Genomic DNA, 8080 nt, shown 5'->3' on the forward strand with positions numbered 1-8080 from the left:
ATGTGTAGTACTTGTAAGTCAAAACTATTATCATCAATTGAATCAAAAGTTACTTCTTGCACTATTTTTAATAGAAACCAATTAAAGAGATCTTGATAGTACTGAATAAATAAATGTAACTCCCTTCTTCCTTAAATTGGTTTGGTCAGGTATTTTTGTCACAGCAACAAGGCAAGTAAACTAGAAAAACACCTGATGTGTACTATGGTCTAAATGATTAGAAACTAAGCCCAGCACCAGAATTTGGCCCAAAGAAGGCAAGAAGTCTTTTAGTTCCAGGAGGTACCTGATAATAATCCAAAGGTAACATTTCACTTACTGTGTGTAAAACCTAGTCCAAGTAAGCCACACAAAACAAATAAACAAATAAACAAACTGTAGGGGGAGAGGTACATGATAAAAATGCCACTTTAAGTAAGAACTTAAATATTTCGTTGATATAAATAGCGAGTTTAAGACAAATGATACTGTGGAATTTAAGAATTCTAGAAAAGGTGATTTTGCTCTTAACGAGTACCGGGAGGTCTTCCAGATTCAAGTCCTAGGTCCATCTATAACTTCAACCATTGGGGATGTGTTGTCCTGTTCTGGTCTCTGTGGGTACTGCACATATATATATATACATATATATATGTATATATATATACACATACATACACACACACACACACACACACACACATATATATATATATATATATATATATATATATACATAAATTCTATAATGCATATATTCTAGAAAAACACATGGTGTGTTTTTTAAGAGTTAACTTTATGCTGTCCATAACTATGGTGAACCCATTCCCAGCCCACCATTCAGACCTTTCCTTTCTTTCTCATGTTTGACATCATGACAGATGTTTATGTTCAGTCTCGTGCTATGTACCCAAAGTTGTGACACAGCGGACATCTGGAATATTTGAGAAAGATATCCCTGTGCCATGATGGACCAAAATAAAGCATACAGGGAAATGGTTATAAATCACAGAAATATCCTCCAGTGCTCATCAATTGTTTTGCTTCATGCAGCCTTGGCCAGATGTTCCATTCACTCCTGGTTGCTGCACAACCATCTGCAAACAGCCTGAGTGGATAGTGGAAAGAGATAGTTGAAATGTACTGTGTTACATTTCAGAACAATGTGACTAAGGAAAAACATTGCTGGATCACCTGAGAACTCTTGACAGGGCTGAGAGAATGGGGCATTCACATCACATTAACTTCCTAGAAATTCCAGAGCAGGAACACCAGAGTATTTGACCTCGATGCTCTAGGATAGCAGGGATGTGGGAATGAGGAGATGGGGAGCAAGTTTAGGTAAATAAAATGAGCAGGAGGCCATTTTTCTGAGGTTGCCCCTCACAGTTAGTTCCTATATAACAAACTGAAGCAGGGCATTGTGCAAATTAGCCAAGCATAGCCAGTAGCTAAATGAGTATTTTAGTGACACATGTACTTTAGCTCAAAGAAGACAGTTTCAGCCAAGCACTGGCCCAAATAAGGTGACACTCAGTTATTACCAAGCAGATTTCTTTACTCTGTTCCCATTTTGCCTAAAAGAGCTCTCCACTCTTAGGATGTGGTTAGCTGAGTGTCTTCTGATTCTGAGAGATACCTGGTACATGAATTAGTTTTTGACCAAGAGCTAACTTGTCTAATGCTAAGCTCTTTCTTCATCTTCACCCACTTTCCCTTTCTCTTTTCAGGTCTTTCCTTTTTGTCTTTTCTTATTCTCTGCCTCTCTCCCTCCCTTCCCTCCCTCTCTCCCTCCCTCCTTTCCTCTTTCCCTCCCTCCCTCCCTTCCCTTCTTCCTTTCCCTCCCTCCCTCCCTCCCTCTCTTCCCTTCCTCCTTTCCCTCCCTCCCTCCTTTCCATTCCTCCTTTTCCTCCCTCCCTCCCTCCTCTTCCTCCTTTCCTTCCCTCCCGTCCTCCCTCCCTCCCTGCCTTCCCTTCTTCCTTTCCCTCCCTCCCTGCCTTCCCTCCCTCCATCTCTTCCTTCCCTCCTCCTTTTCCTCCATTCCTCCCTTCCTTCCCTCCTGTCCTCCCTCCCTCCCTCCCTCACTCCTTCCTTCCTTCCTTCCTTCCTTCCTTCCTTCCTTCCTTCCTTCCTTCCTTCCTTCTTTCCTTCCTTCATGTGTATATACATTTGGTCAAAATTTGGCTCCTTCAAAGACTCTCTACCTTTTGCTTAGTTTGTTTCTTTGAGTATTTCATACATTTGCCCCCTCTAATTCATCCACACTCTGCTACCACTTTCCCTCTCTGCTCTATGTACTTCACTTTGAAACCTACAGAGACTGCATGTGCACAGTGGCCTTTCAAAGACCATCACAGGCACTGTGACTTGATGTGTCAATGGGCCTGTTTGGCTGCAGCTGTCCACCCCCAATAGCACTTGTAATGGTTACAGTACCCTTCTCAGGTGATGGCTGACACTTGGTGCTAGGGGTATGAGATAACATAATCCATTAAAAGTTGAGCACTTTATAGTCTCTTATTCTCTGTTTGTTTACTAGGTGTGGGTCTCTCCATATTAATAACATCTACTGCAAGAAAAATCTTCTGTGATGAGGGCTGAGAGATGCAGTCATTTATGGACAAAGGGATATGAACTTAGGGGTCAGTTAATTATTGTGTCCATTTAGCAGAGTAATAGTAGGCTCTCCAGTGGAGCTTAAGATCTACCTGTCTGTGGATTCTTAGCCTAGATAATGCTACCAGCCTTGATCTTCCCCTTGAAAACTACATGTTGTGGCTTTCCTTAGTTGTTCAAATGTACTTTCTGCTTTGTTTAAAAAAAATAATTAAAAACACTGAGGGAGAGGCATGAATTGCATTATCTGCTTTGGAATGTACTTTTATCTTCCTCCCAATGAACCTAGTTTGAAGGAGCAGCCACCTTTCTCTTGCTTTTCTTTTCGGTCTATATGCAGCTGCTAGGACCCATGTCTCCATTGCTCCATATAGGCAGTAGGAGCATAAGTGAAATCAAAGCAGTTTTGTCAACTTCTGCTTTATTGATGCTTGGGGATGCATAATTATTTGTTGCCAAGCATTCCTAAGGCATTATAAAACATTAGCAGCATCTAACAGATGCCACAACTGGAATTTTTTTCATCCAATAATTTTTGTTTTGTTCTTAGAGACACTGTCTGTCTCCTGTAGCCTGGAACTCATGGTGTAGCTGAGGATCACTTTGAACTCCTGATACTAGTGTTTCTCTCCTCCTGGTTATAGAATTATTGATTTGTTCTACTGGGCTTAGTTTTATAAAGTGCTAGAGATTGAACCTGTGACTTCCTACATGTCAGGAAAATACCCTAACATTTGAGTTACATCCCTAGCTTCCTCTCCTTCCAGGTGAGATAATCGACTAAGCTCCAAGACATACCAAATGTTCCCTGAGGCTAAAGTGATCCCTACTTGAAAACCACTAATTCACAGTTAAGTTACTATAAAGGAATTAAAGCTTTACTTTACCATCAGAATGTAAACATATGCCCAAGTCTCAAACAGTAGCATGAGAGGCTCTAAGCAAGTCTAGCTTTATGTTTTGTCCCCACCGGTGGTGGAGGTCCCCACTCTTCATCTTTTGTGTACTCTGGAGCACATGAGGCTCAGATAATATCAGCATCAGAAGATCCTGGAAAGAAAGAAGCACAAACATGGACAGAGAGGGTCATAAAAATGAGCAAATCTGCAGGCCTTTAGAGTCAGAGCAGGAGAATATCCACAGACATGATTGTGAAACTTGAAAATGCTCATGGAATTTCATTTCCTATCAACAGGAAAGAAATGTGCCCTACTTGTGACTGACACATAAAGCAAGAATGGACTCGCCACATAGCATGTTTGATGTCTTAAGGAAGAAATGCAAAGAAAGCTTTAGATAATGAGCTTTTTCTTGTCTTATGAGTAAAAACAAGTACTTGTGTACCACACATGTCAGAGGACAACAGAGTTCAGAGGACAACTGTTTGTGATCAAGCACTTTCTAACCCTTTCTATAAGACAGGATCTCTTATTGTCCTGAATCAGGGTCTCATATTGGTGATATAAAATGCTTAATAGCTGAGCCAACTTTCAAGTCCACATTTTATCTTTTTTAAAAGTACTTTTGATCAGTCATTTGCATGCTAGGCAATGACCTCGGAAAATGAAGATGTGAGTGTAACATCATTCTTTCTGCCTCCCTTCCCAACACTCAGAATTATAACAGGTGAACTGGATTGGTGAACATTTACTAAAGAAATTCTTGCTGTTGAATACTGGCTTCCCCTGCCATCCTCTCAGGAGTCAGTTCTGACATCCCACACAATTAGTTTCTCTGGTCCCTTTGTCTACCATTTTCTGGCTTGAGAAATGAAATTAAGAAGCTTATGCTACAATGAACCATTGACCTTTAGGCAAGTCAAAGTTTTCCGTGTGTGACAGCCTGGGATTGCTGCATGCAGAATAAGTGGGAAATTTAAAGTCTTAATTAGCAAGCTGTATGTGTAGGAATGTGGGTGATCTCTTAAGAGTGAGGATGCCTGTGTTTTATAATGACATTGACGTTCATTCTAGTGACACTGCATGGTTCACTGAGCATGTTACTGCACCACTCCTCAGACTAGTTTCTTCTTTTTTCATAATGAATCATTTTTTACACTCAAGGATGCTACAAATTTTATTAAATTAATGAATATAAAGCAGTTAACATATGGCCATCTATATGAAAACATTAATTTTTGTTGGAGTATCCTAGATTAATAAAGATACTTTATATGTGTAATTCAAACAATCTGGACATGTTTTGAATGTTTTGTTTGCCTTGTCCTCACAGGTAGCATTATTTGGGAATCTGAAAACTTCAGGAGGTAGGAGCCTACTTGGAGAATATAGATCACCAGGTACACGCATTTGAAGGTTGTACCTGGTTGCTGTTCCAATAGAATCTTTCTATGCTTTCTGTTCAAGATAATGTAAGTAACTTTTTATTCCAAATGCTCCTATTACTGGAAACTTTGTTTCAGTTGATTGAGCCATGAATTTCCAACAGAAACTTCTGAGATAAAGTATCAATTTCTTTCTGTTAAGTTGTTTCATCAGCTTTTTGTCATAAGAATACCAATATAGTACATAATATATAGAAGTCAGTGTTCTCCAAAGAGGAATAGAATTCCGAAAGAATATCTACTGGAATGGAATGTATTACATTCCCCTACATTGTTTTGTCTGGGTAATCCAACAGTGGCCATCTAGGTCCTAAGAGGACCTGAAAGCTACTTAGCCCCTGAGACCTGACACCCCAGCAGTTCTAACCTGGTGCTGAAGACCTAGAAGATTCCCTGGGGTGATTGTTCTCCTGTTTATATTAGAAGACCAAGGAGGCTGGTTTCTGTTGTCTGTAAAGTCTAGCAGCAGTGGTAGCATTGATGGAATAGATGTGCTTACCAGCAACAAGCAAAGGTGGGCAGTGTTGTGTATTAAAACTTCTCCTGGGAGAATGCAGCACACACATCTACTTACTCCAGATAGGGATACTACAACAGACCCAAGCACAGATACCACCAATGCTAATTTGGTGAACTGATGTGTTTTATCAGAAGTACTTATAGGGGTATGGATGAGGGGTTACTTACAGGACCAGAAATGACTTAATGACAAATACATTACCAAGACCCACTCCAGGATGGGTGGTAACAGTTCACAAGTGAAGTACATTGCACAGTCTGCAGGTAGCTCAACAGGTTGGAGAATGTCCTTTCTAAGTGACCTAACCTGTCCCAAACACCTCAGCTGGTCTCTGCTACTTCTGGGAAGCTGGTCTGGTCTTCGAGTCTTCTTTGCTGCTTAGCTTGTCTGAGAGGGATTCCCAGCACCTTGGTTTGTTTACTCTGGGAGGGAGGGGCCTGATGAATCTAGTCAGTTTCAGAGACTTCCTGAAACTATTCTGAGTTGTTTAACTTCTTGATTTAGGAGATTCTCTGATAGAATGTCTCAATCTCAAAGAAAAGTGTGAGACAAAAGGCAGAAAGAAAACAACAGCTTTCCCCAAATCAAGAAGTTTTCCCTGAAACTTCCTTATGTTTGAGCCCTGACATAAGAAACCAAAGGAGGTGGCTTCCTCCTCAGTTAATCCTTGAGGGAAACACCCTTACAAACTCACCTAGAAGTATGTTTCTTAGTTGTTTCCAGATCTGATCAAGTAGACCATCCCTTTATATGACTCTTTGAAGTTGGTAGTAACAATGTATCCTATTTTTTCTCATCAACTTCTATTTGAAGGTCATGATGCATCAAGGTTTTAAGATCCTTACAGCCTACTCTCTCACACACACTATGTAATGTTAACATTTTCAAGGCTTGTCTAATGGTTGGTTTTAAATGGCCACTTGACACAATAAAGAATCATCTGGGAAGCATTTGATGAGGTTAAGTATATGGTAAATCTTGGAAATCTATTTTGAATTCACCCTGTTTGTGAGATAAAATAGGATAAAAAAGGAAATTTAGGGAAGGTGTCTGATTCACTTATAATTCCTGATTATAGTCTATCATGACAAAGAAGTCAAGTCAGGGACATGAAGCAGCCAGTAATATCATATCAACAGTCAGGAGCAGAGAAATAGAAGAATGCATGCATGTCATGTAATTTAGAAATCTCTGCCTACCGTATGAGCCACCCATTGTGGGCTGGGTCTTCCCATATCATTTAAGTTAATTAAAACACTCCTACAGAGACATGCCTATAGGCCAATCCAGTATAAACAAATTCCTTGTTGAGACTCTCTTTCCAAGTGATCCTAGGTTGTGTCAACATTACATACCCAACATTACTATTTGTTGGTCAACATTACATAACCAACATTACTATCTGTTGGTCACCAACTACTCTAACACTTGAGTCTATGGAGGGTATATTTCACATTCAAACTGTAACATCACCCAAATCCATGGCCCTTCAAATGTATTTCTATGCTCCATTTCCCTAGGTGGTCATTATACTGGGAGAAGTGTTTGACAACTCCCTATTGCCACACTCTCTCCATCTTTGTTGGTATGCCTTTAAGCAAGCTAGTTTCTACTTGTAAAAAATGGCCCCGTGTTTTATAGAGATATACCCTATTTGCTTTTGTCAGTCTTAAAACCACTCTTTCATTATAAACCAGAGAAGTAGCTCCCATGTTCCTGTGCACAAAAGTACAAATACTTTTCCCCTCTACTAGATATGCTTTTTATAATACAGTCTAAAAATCATCCATCAAGGGACATACTATGCTAAGATTGAGGAAGGGCTACCGCCAGAGGCCTCTAGACTGGAGTCTAAGCTCTGTGCCACAGGAGCAAGCTGTGCTGTGAGCTCCCAGACTGCCTCTGGGTGCACACCAGGTCTCCCGCACTTCCTGGAGACCGAGTGCTGTGGCCCAGGCTGTTCAGATCCCAAAGCAGGCACCTGAAGGCTCCTGCTGGGGCCTGCTGGATTCACCGGAGTACACTGACTTCTCCCTGCTCGCCACCCGGAAGCCCCTCTTGCCTCTTGCAGGACCTGGAGATGTGGTGTTGCAGTCCAGGCTGATATGGATCCGGAAGCAGAGAGGTCTGAGGGCTACCGCCAGAGGCCTCCGGACTCCCCAGTTTCTTTTCTAGTAGTTTCAGTGTGTCAGGTTTTATGTGGAGGTCCTTGATCCACTTGGAGTTGAGCTTAGTACAAGGAGATAAGAATGGGTCAATTCGCATTCTTCTGTATGCTGACCTCCAGTTGAACCAGCACCATTTGTTGAAAAGGCTATCTTTTTTCCACTGGATGTTTTAAGCTCCTTTGTCGAAGTTCAAGTGACCATCGGTGTGTGGGTTCATTTCTGGGTCTTCAATCCTGTTCCATTGATCCTCCTGCCTGTCACTGTACTAATACCATGCAGTTTTTAACACTATTGCTCTATAGTATTGCTTGAGGTCAGGAATACTGATTCCCCCAGACTTTCTTTTGCTGCTGAGAATAGTTTTAGCTATCCTGGGTTTTTTGTTGTTCCAGATGAATTTGATAATTGCTCTTTCTATGTGAAGAATTGAGTTGGGATTTTGATGGGTATTGC

This window comes from Apodemus sylvaticus, chromosome 12, assembly GCF_947179515.1.
Source record: "Apodemus sylvaticus chromosome 12, mApoSyl1.1, whole genome shotgun sequence".
In the NCBI taxonomy this organism is placed as follows: domain Eukaryota; kingdom Metazoa; phylum Chordata; class Mammalia; order Rodentia; family Muridae; genus Apodemus; species Apodemus sylvaticus.